The following is a 22,377-nucleotide window of genomic DNA, read 5'->3' as shown; positions in this document are numbered from 1 at the left end:
TTCCGCTGAGGCTTCTCGAGGCCAATCACATCTAACCACTGGAACTTCCAAAGGGTCCTTCACACCATTGCTGCAACTCAAGAAGTTCCCCGACATACCCGTCTCCACTCGAGAGGAAGCACGTGGGGTCCCGCACACATCCAGGGGAGCCCCGTTTCCGCCTCCTAGCTCGAGATGAGGGATCCTTTCCCTGTTTCGTAGGGAAAGAATTCCCGGCGTTCCCGTCACATCTCAAGAGGAGGCGCTCTCCACAGGAAAGGCGAGAGGAACTCCAGGGTCGTGACACCATTCCAAGAGTCCCCCAGATGTGTCAGTCCATTCCAGAGGAACCTGTTTTCCCTGCACTGCCTTGACGTTCAAGCCGAGGATCGAGTCCCACCACGTGTGCACGTGGGACAGCCCTGTGGGAAAGCCTCGTGGGAAAGCCTCGTGGGAAGGACTCGAGGGAAAACCATATATCCGTTGATCCACGCGGCAGACGGCGTGACACTGCTGCTTCCCCTCTGGAGGAAAGCGCAAGTGCATGCCCGCATTCGAGACGAGGACTGACTCCCCTGGGGAGACTCCAGAAGTACCCCAAGATCCATGTCAGCACTGGAGAGGAATCCTCAGGTTCCGGCCCCGACTCCACACAAGGTCTTAGGCCCCGGCATCGACGGGAGAGGAATCCCGAGAGGCCCCCGAGGAACTCGCATGGGGACTGGCCTTTCCTGAGGCCACCAGAGCGGGTCCCTGAGGTCCCCGTCGTAAGTTGAGAGCACCTGCCGCCACTCGAGAAAATCCAGGAGGTTTTGCCCTCCAGGCGAGATGAGGCCGATTTCCGCTGAGGCTTTTCGAGGCCAATCACGTCTAACCACTGGAACTTCCAAAGGGTCCTTCACACCCTTGCTGCAACTCAAGAAGTTCCCCGACATACCCGTCTCCACTCGAGAGGAAGCACGTGGGGTCCCGCACACATCCAGGGGAGCCCCGTTTCCGCCTCCTAGCTCGAGATGAGGGATCCTTTCCCTGTTTCGTAGGGAAAGAATTCCCGGCGTTCCCGTCGCATCTCAAGAGGAGGCGCTCTCCACAGGAAAGGCGAGAGGAACTCCAGGGTCGTGCCATCATTCCAAGAGTCCCCCAGATGTGTCATTCCATTCCAGAGGAACCTGTTTTCCCTGCACTGCCTTGATGTTCAAGCCGAGGATCGACTCCCACAACGTGTGCACGTGGGACAGCCCTGTGGGAAAGCCTCGTGGGAAAGCCTCGTGGGAAAGACTCGAGGGAAAACCATAGATCCTTTGATCCACGCGGCGGAATGCGTGACACTGCTGCTACCGCTCTGGAGGAAAGCGCAAGTGCATGCCCGCATTCGAGACGAGGACTGACTCCCCTGGGGAGACTCCAGAAGTACCCCAAGATCCATGTCAGCACTGGAGAGGAATCCTCAGGTTCCGGCCCCGACTCCACACAAGGTCTTAGGCCCCGGCATCGATGGGAGAGGAATCCCGAGAGGCCCCCGAGGAACTCGCATGGGGACTGGCCTTTCCTGAGGCCACCAGAGCGGGTCCCTGAGGTCCCCGTCGTAAGTCGAGAGCACCTGCCGCAACTCGAGAAAATCCAGGAGGTTTTGCCCTCCAGGCGAGATGAGGCCCATTTCCGCTGAGGCTTCTCGAGGCCAATCACATCTAACCACTGGAACTTCCAAAGGGTCCTTCACACCCTTGCTGCAACTTAAGAACTTCCCCGACATACCCGTCTGCACTCGAGAGGAAGCACGTGGTGTCCCGCACACTTCCAGGGGAGCCCCGTTTCCGCCTCCTAGCTCGAGATGAGGGATCCTTTCCCTGTTTCGTAGGGGAAGAATTCCCGGCGTTCCCGTCGCATCTCAAGAGGAGGCGCTCTCCACAGGAAAGGCGAGAGGAACTCCAGGGTCGTGACACCATTCAAAGAGTCCCCCAGATGTGTCAGTCCATTCCAGAGGAACCTGTTTTCCCTGCACTGCCTTGACGTCAAGCCGAGGATCGAGTCCCACCACGTGTGCACGTGGGACAGCCCTGTGGGAAAGCCTCGTGGGAAAGCCTCGTGGGAAAGACTCGAGGGAAAACCATAGATCCTTTGATCCACGCGGCGGACGGCGTGACACTGCTGCTACCCCTCTGGAGGAAAGCGCAAGTGCATGCCCGCATTCGAGACGAGGACTGACTCCCCTGGGGAGACTCCAGAAGTACCCCAAGATCCATGTCAGCACTGGAGAGGAATCCTCAGGTTCCGGCCCCGACTCCACACAAGGTCTTAGGCCCCGGCATCGACGGGAGAGGAATCCCGAGACGCCCCCGAGGAACTCGCATGGGGACTGGCCTTTCCTGAGGCCACCAGAGCGGGTCCCTGAGGTCCCCGTCGTAAGTCGAGAGCACCTGCCGCAACTCGAGAAAATCCAGGAGGTTTTGCCCTCCAGGCGAGATGAGGCCCATTTCCGCTGAGGCTTCTCGAGGCCAATCACATCTAACCACTGGAAATTCCAAAGGGTCCTTCACACCATTGCTGCAACTCAAGAAGTTCCCCGACATACCCGTCTCCACTCGAGAGGAAGCACGTGGGGTCCCGCACACATCCAGGGGAGCCCCGTTTCCGCCTCCTAGCTCGAGATGAGGGATCCTTTCCCTGTTTCGTAGGGAAAGAATTCCCGGCGTTCCCGTCGCATCTCAAGAGGAGGCGCTCTCCACAGGAAAGGCGAGAGGAACTCCAGGGTCGTGCCACCATTCCAAGAGTCCCCCAGATGTGTCAGTCCATTCCAGAGGAACCTGTTTTCCCTGCACTGCCTTGACGTTCAAGCCGAGGATCGACTCCCACCACGTGTGCACGTGGGACAGCCCTGTGGGAAAGCCTCGTGGGAAAGCCTCGTGGGAAAGACTCGAGGGAAAACCATAGATCCTTTGATCCACGCGGCGGACTGCGTGACACTGCTGCTACCGCTCTGGAGGAAAGCGCAAGTGCATGCCCGCATTCGAGACGAGGACTGACTCCCCTGGGGAGACTCCAGAAGTACCCCAAGATCCATGTCAGCACTGGAGAGGAATCCTCAGGTTCCGGCCCCGACTCCACACAAGGTCTTAGGCCCCGGCATCGACGGGAGAGGAATCCCGAGAGGCCCCCGAGGAACTCGCATGGGGACTGGCATTTCCTGAGGCCACCAGAGCGGGTCCCTGAGGTCCCCGTCGTAAGTCGAGAGCACCTGCCGCAACTCGAGAAAATCCAGGAGGTTTTGCCCTCCAGGCGAGATGAGGCCCATTTCCGCTGAGGCTTCTCGAGGCCAATCACATCTAACCACTGGAACTTCCAAAGGGTCCTTCACACCATTGCTGCAACTCAAGAAGTTCCCCGACACACCCGTCTGCACTCGAGAGGAAGCACGTGTGGTCCCGCACACATCCAGGGGAGCCCCGTTTCCGCCTCCTAGCTCGAGATGAGGGATCCTTTCCCTGTTTCGTAGGGAAAGAATTCCCGGCGTTCCCGTCGCATCTCAAGAGGAGGCGCTCTCCACAGGAAAGGCGAGAGGAACTCCAGGGTCGTGACACCATTCCAAGAGTCTCCCAGATGTGTCATTCCATTCCAGAGGAACCTGTTTTCCCTGCACTGCCTTGACGTTCAAGCCGAGGATCGACTCCCACCACGTGTGCACGTGGGACAGCCCTGTGGGAAAGCCTCGTGGGAAATCCTCGAGGGAAAACCATAGATCCTTTGATCCACGCGGCGGACTGCGTGACACTGCTGCTACCGCTCTGGAGGAAAGCGCAAGTGCATGCCCGCATTCGAGACGAGGACTGACTCCCCTGGGGAGACTCCAGAAGTACCCCAAGATCCATGTCAGCACTGGAGAGGAATCCTCAGGTTGCGGCCTCTACTCCACACAAGGTCTTAGGCCCCGGCATCGACGGGAGAGGAATCCCGAGAGGCCCCCGAGGAACTCGCATGGGGACTGGCCTTTCCTGAGGCCACCAGAGCGGTTCCCTGAGGTCCCCGTCGTAAGTCGAGAGCACCTGCCGCAACTCGAGAAAATCCACGAGGTTTTGCCCTCCAGGCGAGATGAGGCCCATTTCCGCTGAGGCTTCTCGAGGCTAATCACGTCTAACCACTGGAACTTCCAAAGGGTCCTTCACACCCTTGCTGCAACTCAAGAAGTCCCCGACATACCCGTCTCCACTCGAGAGGAAGCACGTGGGTCCCGCACACATCCAGGGGAGACCCGTTTCCGCCTCCTAGCTCGAGATGAGGGATCCTTTCCCTGTTTCGTAGGGAAAGAATTCCCGGCGTTCCCGTCGCATCTCAAGAGGAGGCGCTCTCCACAGGAAAGGCGAGAGGAACTCCAGGGTCGTGCCACCATTCCAAGAGTCCCCCAGATGTGTCAGTCCATTCCAGAGGAACCTGTTTTCCCTGCACTGCCTTGACGTTCAACCGAGAATCGACTCCCACCACGTGTGCACGTGGGACAGCCCTGTGGGAAAGCCTCGTGGGAAAGCCTCGTGGGAAAGACTCGAGGGAAAACCATAGATCCTTTGATCCACGCGGCGGACTGCGTGACACTGCTGCTACCGCTCTGGAGGAAAGCGCAAGTGCATGCCCGCATTCGAGACGAGGACTGACTCCCCTGGGGAGACTCCAGAAGTACCCCAAGATCCATGTCAGCACTGGAGAGGAATCCTCAGGTTCCGGCAACGACTCCACACAAGGTCTTAGGCCCCGGCATCGACGGGAGAGGAATCCCGAGGGGCCCCCGAGGAACTCGCATGGGGACTGGCCTTTCCTGAGGCCACCAGAGCGGGTCCCTGAGGTCCCTGTCGTAAGTCGAGAGCACCTGCCGCAACTCGAGAAAATCCAGGAGGTTTTGCCCTCCAGGCGAGATGAGGCCCATTTCCGCTGAGGCTTCTCGAGGCCAATCACGTCTAACCACTGGAACTTCCAAAGGGTCCTTCACACCATTGCTGCAACTCAAGAAGTTCCCTGACATACCCGTCTCCACTCGAGAGGAAGCACGTTGGGTCCCGCACACATCCAGGGGAGACCCGTTTCCGCCTCCTAGCTCGAGATGAGGGATCCTTTCCCTGTTTCGTAGGGAAAGAATTCCCGGCATTCCCGTCGCATCTCAAGACGAGGCGCTCTCCACAGGAAAGGCGAGAGGAACTCCAGGGTCGTGCCACCATTCCAAGAGTTCCCCAGATGTGTCAGTCCATTCCGTAGGAACCTGTTTTCCCTGCACTGCCTTGACGTTCAAGCCGAGGATCGACTCCCACCACGTGTGCACGTGGGACAGCCCTGTGGGAAAGCCTCGTGGGAAAGCCTCGTGGGAAAGACTCGAGGGAAAACCATAGATCCTTTGATCCACGCGGCGGACTGCGTGACACTGCCGCTACCGCTCTGGAGGAAAGCGCAAGTGCATGCCCGCATTAGAGACGAGGACTGACTCCCCTGGGGAGACTCCAGAAGTACCCCAAGATCCATGTCAGCACTGGAGAGGAATCCTCAGGTTCCGGCCCCGACTCCACACAAGGTCTTAGGCCCCGGCATCGACGGGAGAGGAATCCCGAGAGGCCCCCGAGGAACTCGCATGGGGACTGGCCTTTCCTGAGGCCACCAGAGCGGGTCCCTGAGGTCCCCGTCGTAAGTCGAGAGCACCTGCCGCAACTCGGGAAAATACAGGAGGTTTTGCCCTCCAGGCGAGATGAGGCTCATTTCCGCTGAGTCTTCTCAAGGCTAATCACGTCTAGCCACTGGAACTTCCAAAGGGTCCTTCACACCCTTGCTGCAACTCAAGAAGTTCCCTGACATACCCGTCTCCACTCGAGAGGAAGCACGTGGGTCCCGCACACATCCAGGGGAGCCCCGTTTCCGCCTCCTAGCTCGAGATGAGGGATCCTTTCCCTGTTTCGTAGGGAAAGAATTCCCGGCGTTCCCGTCGCATCTCAAGAGGAGGCGCTCTCCACAGGAAAGGCGAGAGGAACTCCAGGGTCGTGCCACCATTCCAAGAGTCCCCCAGATGTGTCAGTCCATTCCAGAGGAACCTGTTTTCCCTGCACTGCCTTGACGTTCAAGCCGAGGATCGACTCCCACCACGTGTGCACGTGGGACAGCCCTGTGGGAAAGCCTCGTGGGAAAGACTCGAGGGAAAACCATAGATCCTTTGATCCACGCGGCGGACTGCGTGACACTGCTGCTACCGCTCTGGAGGAAAGCGCAAGTGCATGCCCGCATTCGAGACGAGGACTGACTCCCCTGGGGAGACTCCAGAAGTACCCCAAGATCCATGTCAGCACTGGAGAGGAATCCTCAGGTTCCGGCCCCGACTCCACACAAGGTCTTAGGCCCCGGCATCGACGGGAGAGGAATCCCGAGGGGCCCCCGAGGAACTCGCATGGGGACTGGCCTTTCCTGAGGCCACCAGAGCGGGTCCCTGAGGTCCCCGTCGTAAGTCGAGAGCACCTGCCGCAACTCGAGAAAATCCAGGAGGTTTTGCCCTCCAGGCGAGATGAGGCCCATTTCCGCTGAGGCATCTCGAGGCCAATCACGTCTAACCACTGGAACTTCCAAAGGGTCCTTCACACCATTGCTGCAACTCAAGAAGTTCCCTGACATACCCGTCTCCACTCGAGAGGAAGCACGTTGGGTCCCGCACACATCCAGGGGAGCCCCGTTTCCGCCTCCTAGCTCGAGATGAGGGATCCTTTCCCTGTTTCGTAGGGAAAGAATTCCCGGCGTTCCCGTCGCATCTCAAGAGGAGGCGCTCTCCACAGGAAAGGCGAGAGGAACTCCAGGGTCGTGCCACCATTCCAAGAGTCCCCCAGATGTGTCAGTCCATTCCAGAGGAACCTGTTTTCCCTGCACTGCCTTGACGTTCAAGCCGAGGATCGACTCCCACCACGTGTGCACGTGGGACAACCCTGTGGGAAAGCCTCGTGGGAAAGCCTCGTGGGAAAGACTCGAGGGAAAACCATAGATCCTTTGATCCACGCGGCGGACTGCGTGACACTGCTGCTACCGCTCTGGAGGAAAGGGCAATGCATGCCCGCATTCGAGACGAGGACTGACTCCCCTGGGGAGACTCCAGACGTACCCCAAGATCCATGTCAGCACTGGAGAGGAATCCTCAGGTTCCGGCCCCGACTCCACACAAGGTCTTAGGCCCCGGCATCGACGGGAGAGGAATCCCGAGGGGCCCCCGAGGAACTCGCATGGGGACTGGCCTTTCCTGAGGCCACCAGAGCGGGTCCCTGAGGTCCCCGTCGTAAGTCGAGAGCACCTGCCGCAACTCGAGAAAATCCAGGAGGTTTTGCCCTCCAGGCGAGATGAGGCCCATTTCCGCTGAGGCTTCTCGAGGCCAATCACGTCTAACCACTGGAACTTCCAAAGGGTCCTTTACACCATTGCTGCAACTCAAGAAGTTCCCTGACATACCCGTCTCCACTCGAGAGGAAGCACGTTGGGTCCCGCACACATCCAGGGGAGCCCCGTTTCCGCCTCCTAGCTCGAGATGAGGGATCCTTTCCCTGTTTCGTAGGGAAAGAATTCCCGGCGTTCCCGTCGCATCTCAAGAGGAGGCGCTCTCCACAGGAAAGGCGAGAGGAACTCCAGGGTCGTGCTACCATTCCAAGAGTCCCCAAGATGTGTCAGCCCATTCCAGAGGAACCTGTTTTCCCTGCACTGCCTTGACGTTCAAGCCGAGGATCGACTCCCACCACGTGTGCACGTGGGACAACCCTGTGGGAAAGCCTCGTGGGAAAGCCTCGTGGGAAAGACTCGAGGGAAAACCATAGATCCTTTGTTCCACGCGGCGGACTGCGTGACACTGCTGCTACCGCTCTGGAGGAAAGGGCAATGCATGCCCGCATTCGAGACGAGGACTGACTCCCCTGGGGAGACTCCAGACGTACCCCAAGATCCATGTCAGCACTGGAGAGGAATCCTCAGGTTCCGGCCCCGACTCCACACAAGGTCTTAGGCCCCGGCATCGACGGGAGAGGAATCCCGAGAGGCCTCCGAGGAACTCGCATGGGGACTGGCCTTTCCTGAGGCCACCAGAGCGGGTCCCTGAGGTCCCCGTCGTAAGTCGAGAGCAGCTGCCGCAACTCGAGAAAATCCAGGATGTTTTGCCCTCCAGGCGAGATGAGGCCCATTTCCGCTGAGGCTTCTCGAGGCCAATCACATCTAACCACTGGAACTTCGAAAGGGTCCTTCACACCATTGCTGCAACTCAAGAAGTTCCCCGACATACCCGTCTCCACTCGAGAGGAAGCACGTGGGGTCCCGCACACATCCAGGGGAGCCCCGTTTCCGCCTCCTAGCTCGAGATGAGGGATCCTTTCCCTGTTTCGTAGGGAAAGAATTCCCGGCGTTCCCGTCGCATCTCAAGAGGAGGCGCTCTCCACAGGAAAGGCGAGAGGAACTCCAGGGTCGTGACACCATTCCAAGAGTCCCCCAGATGTGTCAGTCCATTCCAGAGGAACCTATTTTCCCTGCACTGCCTTGACATTAAAGCCGAGGATCGACTCCCACCACGTGTGCACGTGGGACAGCCCTGTGGGAAAGCCTCGTGGGAAAGACTCGAGGGAAAACCATAGATCCTTTGATCCACGCGGCGGACTGCGTGACACTGCTGCTACCGCTCTGGAGGAAAGCGCAATGCATGCCCGCATTCGAGACGAGGACTGACTCCCCTGGGGAGACTCCAGACGTACCCCAAGATCCATGTCAGCACTGGAGAGGAATCCTCAGGTTCCGGCCCCGACTCCACACAAGGTCTTAGGCCCCGGCATCGACGGGAGAGGAATCCCGAGGGGCCCCCGAGGAACTCGCATGGGGACTGGCCTTTCCTGAGGCCACCAGAGCGGGTCCCTGAGGTCCCCGTCGTAAGTCGAGAGCACCTGCCGCAACTCGAGAAAATCCAGGAGGTTTTGCCCTCCAGGCGAGATGAGGCCCATTTCCGCTGAGGCTTCTCGAGGCCAATCACGTCTAACCACTGGAACTTCCAAAGGGTCCTTCACACCATTGCTGCAACTCAAGAAGTTCCCTGACATACCCGTCTCCACTCGAGAGGAAGCACGTTGGGTCCCGCACACATCCAGGGGAGCCCCGTTTCCGCCTCCTAGCTCGAGATGAGGGATCCTTTCCCTGTTTCGTAGGGAAAGAATTCCCGGCGTTCCCGTCGCATCTCAAGAGGAGGCGCTCTCCACAGGAAAGGCGAGAGGAACTCCAGGGTCGTGCTACCATTCCAAGAGTCCCCAAGATGTGTCAGCCCATTCCAGAGGAACCTGTTTTCCCTGCACTGCCTTGACGTTCAAGCCGAGGATCGACTCCCACCACGTGTGCACGTGGGACAACCCTGTGGGAAAGCCTCGTGGGAAAGCCTCGTGGGAAAGACTCGAGGGAAAACCATAGATCCTTTGTTCCACGCGGCGGACTGCGTAACACTGCTGCTACCGCTCTGGAGGAAAGGGCAATGCATGCCCGCATTCGAGACGAGGACTGACTCCCCTGGGGAGACTCCAGACGTACCCCAAGATCCATGTCAGCACTGGAGAGGAATCCTCAGGTTCCGGCCCCGACTCCACACAAGGTCTTAGGCCCCGGCATCGACGGGAGAGGAATCCCGAGAGGCCTCCGAGGAACTCGCATGGGGACTGGCCTTTCCTGAGGCCACCAGAGCGGGTCCCTGAGGTCCCCGTCGTAAGTCGAGAGCAGCTGCCGCAACTCGAGAAAATCCAGGATGTTTTGCCCTCCAGGCGAGATGAGGCCCATTTCCGCTGAGGCTTCTCGAGGCCAATCACATCTAACCACTGGAACTTCGAAAGGGTCCTTCACACCATTGCTGCAACTCAAGAAGTTCCCCGACATACCCGTCTCCACTCGAGAGGAAGCACGTGGGGTCCCGCACACATCCAGGGGAGCCCCGTTTCCGCCTCCTAGCTCGAGATGAGGGATCCTTTCCCTGTTTCGTAGGGAAAGAATTCCCGGCGTTCCCGTCGCATCTCAAGAGGAGGCGCTCTCCACAGGAAAGGCGAGAGGAACTCCAGGGTCGTGACACCATTCCAAGAGTCCCCCAGATGTGTCAGTCCATTCCAGAGGAACCTATTTTCCCTGCACTGCCTTGACATTAAAGCCGAGGATCGACTCCCACCACGTGTGCACGTGGGACAGCCCTGTGGGAAAGCCTTGTGGGAAAGACTCGAGGGAAAACCATAGATCCTTTGATCCACGCGGCGGACTGCGTGACACTGCTGCTACCGCTCTGGAGGAAAGCGCAAGTGCATGCCCGCATTCGAGACGAGGACTGACTCCCCTGGGGAGACTCCAGAAGTACCCCAAGATCCATGTCAGCACTGGAGAGGAATCCTCAGGTTCCGGCAACGACTCCACACAAGGTCTTAGGCCCCGGCATCGACGGGAGAGGAATCCCGAGGGGCCCCCGAGGAACTCGCATGGGGACTGGCCTTTCCTGAGGCCACCAGAGCGGGTCCCTGAGGTCCCCGTCGTAAGTCGAGAGCACCTGCCGCAACTCGAGAAAATCCAGGAGGTTTTGCCCTCCAGGCGAGATGAGGCCCATTTCCGCTGAGGCATCTCGAGGCCAATCACGTCTAACCACTGGAACTTCCAAAGGGTCCTTCACACCATTGCTGCAACTCAAGAAGTTCCCTGACATACCCGTCTCCACTCGAGAGGAAGCACGTTGGGTCCCGCACACATCCAGGGGAGCCCCGTTTCCGCCTCCTAGCTCGAGATGAGGGATCCTTTCCCTGTTTCGTAGGGAAAGAATTCCCGGCGTTCCCGTCGCATCTCAAGAGGAGGCGCTCTCCACAGGAAAGGCGAGAGGAACTCCAGGGTCGTGCCACCATTCCAAGAGTCCCCCAGATGTGTCAGTCCATTCCAGAGGAACCTGTTTTCCCTGCACTGCCTTGACGTTCAAGCCGAGGATCGACTCCCACCACGTGTGCACGTGGGACAACCCTGTGGGAAAGCCTCGTGGGAAAGCCTCGTGGGAAAGACTCGAGGGAAAACCATAGATCCTTTGATCCACGCGGCGGACTGCGTGACACTGCTGCTACCGCTCTGGAGGAAAGGGCAATGCATGCCTGCATTCGAGACGAGGACTGACTCCCCTGGGGAGACTCCAGACGTACCCCAAGATCCATGTCAGCACTGGAGAGGAATCCTCAGGTTCCGGCCCCGACTCCACACAAGGTCTTAGGCCCCGGCATCGACGGGAGAGGAATCCCGAGAGGCCTCCGAGGAACTCGCATGGGGACTGGCCTTTCCTGAGGCCACCAGAGCGTGTCCCTGAGGTCCGCATCGTAAGTCGAGAGCAGCTGCCGCAACTCGAGAAAATCCAGGATGTTTTGCCCTCCAGGCGAGATGAGGCCCATTTCCGCTGAGGCTTCTCGAGGCCAATCACATCTAACCACTGGAACTTCGAAAGGGTCCTTCACACCATTGCTGCAACTCAAGAAGTTCCCCGACATACCCGTCTCCACTCGAGAGGAAGCACGTGGGGTCCCGCACACATCCAGGGGAGCCCCGTTTCCGCCTCCTAGCTCGAGATGAGGGATCCTTTCCCTGTTTCGTAGGGAAAGAATTCCCGGCGTTCCCGTCGCATCTCAAGAGGAGGCGCTCTCCACAGGAAAGGCGAGAGGAACTCCAGGGTCGTGACACCATTCCAAGAGTCCCTCAGATGTGTCAGTCCATTCCAGAGGAACCTATTTTCCCTGCACTGCCTTGACATTAAAGCCGAGGATCGACTCCCACCACGTGTGCACGTGGGACAGCCCTGTGGGAAAGCCTCGTGGGAAAGACTCGAGGGAAAACCATAGATCCTTTGATCCACGCGGCGGACTGCGTGACACTGCTGCTACCGCTCTGGAGGAAAGCGCAAGTGCATGCCCGCATTCGAGACGAGGACTGACTCCCCTGGGGAGACTCCAGAAGTACCCCAAGATCCATGTCAGCACTGGAGAGGAATCCTCAGGTTCCGGCCCCGACTCCACACAAGGTCTTAGGCCCCGGCATCGACGGGAGAGGAATGCCGAGAGGCCCCCGAGGAACTCGCATGGGGACTGGCCTTTCCTGAGGCCACCAGAGCGGGTCCCTGAGGTCCCCGTCGTAAGTCGAGAGCACCTGCCGCAACTCGAGAAAATCCAGGAGGTTTTGCCCTCCAGGCGAGATGAGGCCCATTTCCGCTGAGGCTTCTCGAGGCCAATCACATGTAACCACTGGAACTTCCAAAGGGTCCTTCACACCCTTGCTGCAACTCAAGAAGTTCCCCCACATACCCGTCTCCACTCGAGAGGAAGCAAGTGGTTTCCCACACACATCCAGGGGAGCCCCGTTTCCGCCTCCTAGCTCGAGATGAGGGATCCTTTCCCTGTTTCTTAGGGAAAGAATTCCCGGCCTTCCCGTCGCATCTCAAGAGGTGGCGCTCTCCACAGGAAAGGCGAGAGGAACTCCAGGGTCATGCCACCATTCCAAGAGTCCCCCAGATGTGTCAGTCCATTCCAGAGGAACCTGTTTTCCCTGCACTGCCTTGACGTTCAAGCCGAGGATCGACTCCCACCACGTGTGCACGTGGGACAGCCCTGTGGGAAAGCCTCGTGGGAAAGCCTCGTGGGAAAGACTCGAGGGAAAACCATAGATCCTTTGATCCACGCCGCGGACTGCGTGACACTGCTGCTACCGCTCTGGAGGAAAGCGCAAGTGCATGCCCGCATTCGAGACGAGGACTGACTCCCCTGGGGAGACTCCAGAAGTACCCCAAGATCCATGTCAGCACTGGAGAGGAATCCTCAGGTTCCGGCCCCGACTCCACACAAGGTCTTAGGCCCCGGCATCGACGGGAGAGTTATCCCGAGAGGCCCCCGAGGAACTCGCATGGGGACTGGCCTTTCCTGAGGCCACCAGAGCGGGTCCCTGAAGTCCCCGTCGTAATTCGAGAGCACCTGCGGCAACTCGAGAAAATCCAGGAGGTTTTGCCCTCCAGGCGAGATGAGGCCCATTTCCGCTGAGGCTTCTCGATGCCAATCACGTCTAACCACTGGAACTTCCAAAGGGTCCTTCACACCCTTGCTGCAACTCAAGAAGTTCCCCGACATACCCGTATCCACTCGAGAGGAAGCACGTGGTGTCCCGCACACATCCAGGGGAGCCCCGTTTCCGCCTCCTAGTTCGAGATGAGGGATCCTTTCCCTGTTTCGTAGGGAAAGAATTCCCGGCGTTCCCGTCGCATCTCAAGAGGAGGCGCTCTCCACAAGAAAGGCGAGAGGAACTCCAGGGTCGTGCCACCATTCCAAGAGTCCCCCAGATGTGTCAGTCCATTCCAGAGGAACCTGTTTTCCCTGCACTGCCTTGACGTTCAAGCCGAGGATCGACTCCCACCACGTGTGCACGTGGGACAGCCCTGTGGGAAAGCCTCGTGGGAAAGCCTCGTGGGAAAGACTCGAGGCAAAACCATAGATCCTTTGATCCACGCGGCGGAATGCGTGACACTGCTTTTACCGCTCTGGAGGAAAGCGCAAGTGCATGCCCGCATTCGAGACGAGGACTGACTCCCCTGGGGAGACTCCAGAAGTACCCCAAGATGCATGTCAGCACTGGAGAGGAATCCTCAGGTTCCGGCCCCGACTCCACACAAGATCTTAGGCCCCGGCATCGACGGGAGAGGAATCCCGAGACGCCCCCGAGGAACTCGCATGGGGTCTGGCCTATCCTGAGGCCACCAGAGCGGTTCCGTGAGGTCTCCGTCGTAAGTCGAGAGCACCTGCCGCAACTCGAGAAAATCCAGGAGGTTTTGCCCTCCAGGCGAGATGAGGCCCATTTCCGCTGAGGCTTCTCGAGGCCAATCACATCTAACCACTGGAACTTCCAAAGGGTCCTTCACACCATTGCTGCAACTCAAGAAGTTCCCCGACATACCCGTCTCCACTCGAGAGGAAGAACGTGGGGTCCCGCACACATCCAGGGGAGCCCCGTTTCCGCCTCCTAGCTCGAGATGAGGGATCCTTTCCCTGTTTCGTAGGGAAAGAATTCCCGGCGTTCCCGTCGCATCTCAAGAGGAGGCGCTCTCCACAGGAAAGGCGAGAGGAACTCCAGGGTCGTGCCACCATTCCAAGAGTCCCCCAGATGTGTCAGTCCATTCCAGAGGAACCTGTTTTCCCTGCACTGCCTTGACGTTCAAGCCGAGGATCGAGTCCCACCACGTGTGCACGTGGGACAGCCCTGTGGGAAAGCTTCGTGGGAAAGCCTCGTGGGAAAGACTCGAGGGAAAACCATAGATCCTGTGATCCACGCGGCGGACTGCGTGACACTGCTGCTACCGCTCTGGAGGAAATCGCAAGTGCATGCCCGCATTCGAGACGAGGACTGACTCCCCTGGGGAGACTCCAGAAGTACCCCAAGATCCATGTCAGCACTGGAGAGGAATCCTCAGGTTCCGGCCCCGACTCCACACAAGGTCTTAGGCCCCGGCATCGACGGGAGAGGAATCCCGAGAGGCCCCCGAGGAACTCGCATGGGGACTGGCCTTTCCTGAGGCCACCAGAGGGGGTCCCTGAGGTCCCCGTCGTAAGTCGAGAGCACCTGCCGCAACTCGAGAAAATCCAGGAGGTTTTGCCCTCCAGGCGAGATGAGGCCCATTTCCGCTGAGGCTTCTCGAGGCCAATCACATCTAACCACTGGAACTTCCAAAGGGTCCTTCACACCATTGCTGCAACTCAAGAAGTTCCCCGACATACCCGTCTGCACTCGAGAGGAAGCACGTGGTGTCCCGCACACATCCAGGGGAGCCACGTTTCCTCCTCCTAGCTCGAGATGAGGGATCCTTTCCCTGTTTCGTAGGGAAAGAATTCCCGGCGTTCCTGTCGCATCTCAAGAAGAGGCGCTTTCCACAGGAAAGGAGAGAGGAACTCCAGGGTCATGCCACCATTTCAAGAGTCCACCAGATGTGTCAGTCCATTCCAGAGGAACCTGTTTTCCCTGCACTGCCTTGACGTTCAAGCCGAGGATCGACTCCCACCACGTGTGCACGTGGGACAGCCCTGTGGGAAAGCCTCGTGGGAAAGCCTTGTGGGAAAAACTCGAGGGAAAAACATAGATCCTTTGATCCACGCATCGGACTGCGTGACACTGCTGCTACCGCTCTGGAGGAAAGCGCAAGTGCATGCCCGCATTCGAGACTAGGACTGACTCCCCTGGGGAGACTCCAGAAGTACCCCAAGATCCATGTCAACACTGGAGAGGAATCCTCAGGTTCCGGCCCCGACTCCACACAAGGTCTTAGGCACCGGCATCGACGGGAGAGGAATCCCGAGAGGCCCCCGAGGAACTCGCATGGGGACTGGCCTTTCCTGAGGCCACCAGAGCGGGTCCCTGTGGTCCCCGTCGTAAGTCGAGAGCACCTGCCGCAACTCGAGAAAATCCAGGAGGTTTTGCCCTCCAGGCGAGATGAGGCCCATTTCCGCTGAGGCTTCTCGAGGCTAATCACGTCTAACCACTGGAACTTCCAAAGGGTCCTTCTCACCCTTGCTGCAACTCAAGAAGTTCCCCGACATACCCGTCTCCACTCGAGAGGAAGCACGTGGGTCCCGCACACATCCAGGGGAGCCCCGTTTCCGCCTCCTAGCTCGAGATGAGGGATCCTTTCCCTGTTTCGTAGGGAAAGAATTCCCGGCGTTCCCGTCGCATCTCAAGAGGAGGCGCTCTCCACAGGAAAGGAGAGAGGAACTCCAGGGTCGTGCCACCATTCCAAGAGTCCCCCAGATGTGTCAGTCCATTCCAGAGGAACCTGTTTTCCCTGCACTGCCTTGACGTTCAAGCCGAGGATCGACTCCCACCACGTGTGCACGTGGGACAGCCCTGTGGGAAAGCCTCGTGGGAAAGCCTCGTGGGAAAGACTCGAGGGAAAACCATAGATCCTTTGATCCACGCGGCGGACTGTGTGACACTGCTGCTACCGCTCTGGAGGAAAGCGCAAGTGCATGCCCGCATTCGAGACGAGGACTGACTCCCCTGGGGAGACTCCAGAAGTACCCCAAGATCCATGTCAGCACTGGAGAGGAATCCTCAGGTTCCGGCCCCGACTCCACACAAGGTCTTAGGCCCCGGCATCGACGGGAGAGGAATCCCGAGAGGCCCCCGAGGAACTCACATGGGGACTGGCCTTTCCTGAGGCCACCAGAGCGGGTCCCTGAGGTCCCCGTCGTAAGTCGAGAGCACCTGCCACAACTCGAGAAAATCCAGGAGGTTTTGCCCTCCAGGCGAGATGATGCCCATTTCCGCTGAGGCTTCTCAAGGCTAATCACATCTAACCACTGGAACTTCCAAAGGGTCCTTCACACCATTGCTGCAACTCAAGAAGTTCCCCGACATACCCGTCTCCACTCGAGAGGAAGCACGTGGGTCCCGCACACATCCAGGGGAGCCCCGATTCCGCCTCCTAGCTCGAGATGAGGGATCCTTTCCCTGTTTCGTAGGGAAAGAATTCCCGGCGTTCCCGTCGCATCTCAAGAGGAGGCGCTCTCCACAGGAAAGGCGAGAGGAACTCCAGGGTCGTGCCACCATTCCAAGAGTCCCCCAGATGTGTCAGTCCATTCCAGAGGAACCTGTTTACCCTGCACTGCCTTGACGTTCAAGCCGAGGATCGACTCCCACCACGTGTGCACGTGGGACAGCCCTGTGGGAAAGCCTCGTGGGAAAGCCTCGTGGGAAAGACTCGAGGGAAAACCATAGATCCTTTGATCCACGCGGCGGACTTCGTGACACTGCTTTTACCGCTCTGGAGGAAAGCGCAAGTGCATGCCCGCATTCGAGACGAGGACTGACTCCCCTGGGGAGACTCCAGAAGTACCCCAAGATCCATGTCAGCACTGGAGAGGAATCCTCAGGTTCCGGCCCCGACTCCACACAAGGTCTTAGGCCCCGGCATCGACGGGAGAGGAATCCCGAGAGGCCCCCGAGGAACTCGCATGGGGACTGGCCTTTCCTGAGGCCACCAGAGCGGGTCCCTGAGGTCCCCGTCGTAAGTCGAGAGCACCTGCCGCAACTCGAGAAAATCCAGGAGGTTTTGCCCTCCAGGCAAGATGAGGCCCATTTCCGCTGAGGCTTCTCGAGGCCAATCACATCTAACCACTGGAACTTCCAAAGGGTCCTTCACACCCTTGCTGCATCTCAAGAAGTTCCCCGACATACCCGTCTCCACTCGAGAGGAAGCACGTGGTGTCCCGCACACATCCAGGGGAGCCCCGTTTCCGCCTCCTAGCTCGAGATGAGGGATCCTTTCGCTGTTTCGTAGGGAAAGAATTCCCGGCGTTCCCGTCGCATCTCAAGAGGAGGCGCTCTCCACAAGAAAGGCGAGAGGAACTCCAGGGTCGTGCCACCATTCCAAGAGTCCCCCAGATGTGTTAGTCCATTCCAGAGGAACTTGTTTTCCCTGCACTGCCTTGACGTTCAAGCCGAGGATCGACTCCCACCACGTGTGCACGTGGGACAGCCCTGTGGGAAAGCCTCGTGGGAAAGCCTCGTGGGAAAGACTCGAGGGAAAACCATAGATCCTTTGATCCACGAGGCGGACTTCGTGACACTGCTTTTACCGCTCTGGAGGAAAGCGCAAGTGCATGCCCGCATTCGAGACGAGGACTGACTCCCCTGGGGAGACTCCAGAAGTACCCCAAGAGGCATGTCAGCACTGGAGAGGAATCCTCAGGTTCCGGCCCCGACTCCACACAAGGTCTTAGGCCCCGGCATCGACGGGAGAGGAATCCCGAGACGCCCCCGAGGAACTCGCATGGGGTCTGGCCTTTCCTGAGGCCACCAGAGCGGTTCCCTGAGGTCCCCGTCGTAAGTCGAGAGCACCTGCCGCAACTCGAGAAAATCCAGGAGGTTTTGCCCTCCAGGCGAGATGAGGCCCATTTCCGCTGAGGCTTCTCGAGGCCAATCACATCTAACCACTGGAACTTCCAAAGGGTCCTTCACACCATTGCTGCAACTCAAGAAGTTCCCCGACATACCCGTCTCCACTCGAGAGGAAGCACGTGGGGTCCCGCACACATCCAGGGCAGCCCCGTTTCCGCCTCCTAGCTCGAGATGAGGGATCCTTTCCCTGTTTCGTAGGGAAAGAATTCCCGGCGTTCCCGTCGCATCTCAAGAGGAGGCGCTCTCCACAGGAAAGGCGAGAGGAACTCCAGGGTCGTGCCACCATTCCAAGAGTCCCCCAGATGTGTCAGTCCATTCCAGAGGAACCTGTTTTCCCTGCACTGCCTTGACGTTCAAGCCGAGGATCGAGTCCCACCACGTGTGCACGTGGGACAGCCCTGTGGGAAAGCCTCGTGGGAAAGCCTGGGGGAAAGACTCGAGGGAAAACCATAGATCCTGTGATCCACGCGGCGGACTGCGTGACACTGCTGCTACCGCTCTGGAGGAAATCGCAAGTGCATGCCCGCATTCGAGACGAGGACTGACTCCCCTGGGGAGACTCCAGAAGTACCCCAAGATCCATGTCAGCACTGGAGAGGAATCCTCAGGTTCCGGCCCCGACTCCACACAAGGTCTTAGGCCCCGGCATCGACGGGAGAGGAATCCCGAGAGGCCCCCGAGGAACTCGCATGGGGACTGGCCTTTCCTGAGGCCACCAGAGGGGGTCCCTGAGGTCCCCGTCGTAAGTCGAGAGCACCAGCCGCAACTCGAGAAAATCCAGGAGGTTTTGCCCTCCAGGCGAGATGAGGCCCATTTCCGCTGAGGCTTCTCGAGGCCAATCACATCTAACCACTGGAACTTCCAAAGGGTCCTTCACACCCTTGCTGCAACTCAAGAAGTTCCCCGACATACCCGTCTGCACTCGAGAGGAAGCACGTGGTGTCCCGCACACATCCAGGGGAGCCACGTTTCCGCCTCCTAGCTCGAGATGAGGGATCCTTTCCCTGTTTCGTAGGGAAAGAATTCCCGGCGTTCCCGTCGCATCTCAAGAAGAGGCGCTTTCCACAGGAAAGGAGAGAGGAACTCCAGGGTCATGCCACCATTTCAAGAGTCCACCAGATGTGTCAGTCCATTCCAGAGGAACCTGTTTTCCCTGCACTGCCTTGACGTTCAAGCCGAGGATCGACTCCCACCACGTATGCACGTGGGAGAGCCCTGTGGGAAAGCCTCGTGGGAAAGCCTTGTGGGAAAAACTCGAGGGAAAAACATAGATCCTTTGATCCACGCATCGGACTGCGTGACACTGCTGCTACCGCTCTGGAGGAAAGCGCAAGTGCATGCCCGCATTCGAGACTAGGACTGACTCCCCTGGGGAGACTCCAGAAGTACCCCAAGATCCATGTCAACACTGGAGAGGAATCCTCAGGTTCCGGCCCCGACTCCACACAAGGTCTTAGGCCCCGGCATCGACGGGAGAGGAATCCCGAGAGGCCCCCGAGGAACTCACATGGGGACTGGCCTTTCCTGAGGCCACCAGAGCGGGTCCCTGAGGTCCCCGTCGTAAGTCGAGAGCACCTGCCACAACTCGAGAAAATCCAGGAGGTTTTGCCCTCCAGGCGAGATGATGCCCATTTCCGCTGAGGCTTCTCAAGGCTAATCACATCTAACCACTGGAACTTCCAAAGGGTCCTTCACACCATTGCTGCAACTCAAGAAGTTCCCCGACATACCCGTCTCCACTCGAGAGGAAGCACGTGGGTCCCGCACACATCCAGGGGAGCCCCGATTCCGCCTCCTAGCTCGAGATGAGGGATCCTTTCCCTGTTTCGTAGGGAAAGAATTCCCGGCGTTCCCGTCGCATCTCAAGAGGAGGCGCTCTCCACAGGAAAGGCGAGAGGAACTCCAGGGTCGTGCCACCATTCCAAGAGTCCCCCAGATGTGTCAGTCCATTCCAGAGGAACCTGTTTACCCTGCACTGCCTTGACGTTCAAGCCGAGGATCGACTCCCACCACGTGTGCACGTGGGACAGCCCTGTGGGAAAGCCTCGTGGGAAAGCCTCGTGGGAAAGACTCGAGGGAAAACCATAGATCCTTTGATCCACGCGGCGGACTGCGTGACACTGCTGCTACCGCTCTGGAGGAAAGCGCAAGTGCATGCCCGCATTCGAGACGAGGACTGACTCCCCTGGGGAGACTCCAGAAGTACCCCAAGATCCATGTCAGCACTGGAGAGGAATCCTCAGGTTCCGGCCCCGACTCCACACAAGGTCTTAGGCCCCGGCATCGACGGGAGAGGAATCCCGAGAGGCCCCCGAGGAACTCGCAGGGGGACTGGCCTTTCCTGAGGCCACCAGAGCGGGTCCCTGAGGTCCCCGTCGTAAGTCGAGAGCACATGCAGCAACTCTAGGAAATCAAGGAGGTTTTGCCCTCCAGGCGAGATGAGGCCCAATTCCGCTGAGGCTTCTCGAGGCTAATCACGTCTAACCACTGGAACTTCCAAAGGGTCCTTCACAACCTTGCTGCAACTCAAGAAGTTCCCCGACATACCCGTCTCCACTCGAGAGGAAGCACGTGGGTCCCGCACACATCCAGGGGAGCCCCGTTTCCGCCTCCTAGCTCGAGATGAGGGATCCTTTCCCTGTTTCATAGGGAAAGAATTCCAGGCGTTCCCGTCGCATCTCAAGAGGAGGCGCTCTCCACAGGAAAGGCGAGAGGAACTCCAGGGTCGTGCCACCATACCAAGAGTCCCCCAGATGTGTCAGTCCATTCCAGAGGAACCTGTTTTCCCTGCACTGCCTTGACGTTCAAGCCGAGGATCGACTCCCACCACGTGTGCACGTGGGACAGCCCTGTGGGAAAGCCTCGTGGGAAAGCCTCGTGGGAAAGACTCGAGGGAAAACCATAGATCCTTTGATCCACGCGGCGGACTTCGTGACACTGCTTTTACCGCTCTGGAGGAAAGCGCAAGTGCATGCCCGCATTCGAGACGAGGACTGACTCCCCTGGGGAGACTCCAGAAGTACCCCAAGAGGCATGTCAGCACTGGAGAGGAATCCTCAGGTTCCGGCCCCGACTCCACACAAGGTCTTAGGCCCCGGCATCGACGGGAGAGGAATCCCGAGACGCCCCCGAGGAACTCGCATGGGGTCTGGCCTTTCCTGAGGCCACCAGAGCGGTTCCCTGAGGTCCCCGTCGTAAGTCGAGAGCACCTGCCGCAACTCGAGAAAATCCAGGAGGTTTTGCCCTCCAGGCGAGATGAGGCCCATTTCCGCTGAGGCTTCTCGAGGCCAATCACATCTAACCACTGGAACTTCCAAAGGGTCCTTCACACCATTGCTGCAACTCAAGAAGTTCCCCGACATACCCGTCTCCACTCGAGAGGAAGCACGTGGGGTCCCGCACACATCCAGGGCAGCCCCGTTTCCGCCTCCTAGCTCGAGATGAGGGATCCTTTCCCTGTTTCGTAGGGAAAGAATTCCCGGCGTTCCCGTCGCATCTCAAGAGGAGGCGCTCTCCACAGGAAAGGCGAGAGGAACTCCAGGGTCGTGCCACCATTCCAAGAGTCCCCCAGATGTGTCAGTCCATTCCAGAGGAACCTGTTTTCCCTGCACTGCCTTGACGTTCAAGCCGAGGATCGAGTCCCACCACGTGTGCACGTGGGACAGCCCTGTGGGAAAGCCTCGTGGGAAAGCCTGGGGGAAAGACTCGAGGGAAAACCATAGATCCTGTGATCCACGCGGCGGACTGCGTGACACTGCTGCTACCGCTCTGGAGGAAATCGCAAGTGCATGCCCGCATTCGAGACGAGGACTGACTCCCCTGGGGAGACTCCAGAAGTACCCCAAGATCCATGTCAGCACTGGAGAGGAATCCTCAGGTTCCGGCCCCGACTCCACACAAGGTCTTAGGCCCCGGCATCGACGGGAGAGGAATCCCGAGAGGCCCCCGAGGAACTCGCATGGGGACTGGCCTTTCCTGAGGCCACCAGAGGGGGTCCCTGAGGTCCCCGTCGTAAGTCGAGAGCACCAGCCGCAACTCGAGAAAATCCAGGAGGTTTTGCCCTCCAGGCGAGATGAGGCCCATTTCCGCTGAGGCTTCTCGAGGCCAATCACATCTAACCACTGGAACTTCCAAAGGGTCCTTCACACCCTTGCTGCAACTCAAGAAGTTCCCCGACATACCCGTCTGCACTCGAGAGGAAGCACGTGGTGTCCCGCACACATCCAGGGGAGCCACGTTTCCGCCTCCTAGCTCGAGATGAGGGATCCTTTCCCTGTTTCGTAGGGAAAGAATTCCCGGCGTTCCCGTCGCATCTCAAGAAGAGGCGCTTTCCACAGGAAAGGAGAGAGGAACTCCAGGGTCATGCCACCATTTCAAGAGTCCACCAGATGTGTCAGTCCATTCCAGAGGAACCTGTTTTCCCTGCACTGCCTTGACGTTCAAGCCGAGGATCGA

The sequence above is a fragment of the Ovis canadensis genome, chromosome 22 (genome assembly GCF_042477335.2).
Source record: "Ovis canadensis isolate MfBH-ARS-UI-01 breed Bighorn chromosome 22, ARS-UI_OviCan_v2, whole genome shotgun sequence".
In the NCBI taxonomy this organism is placed as follows: domain Eukaryota; kingdom Metazoa; phylum Chordata; class Mammalia; order Artiodactyla; family Bovidae; genus Ovis; species Ovis canadensis.
Note: the sequence above shows the minus strand (reverse complement) of the source record.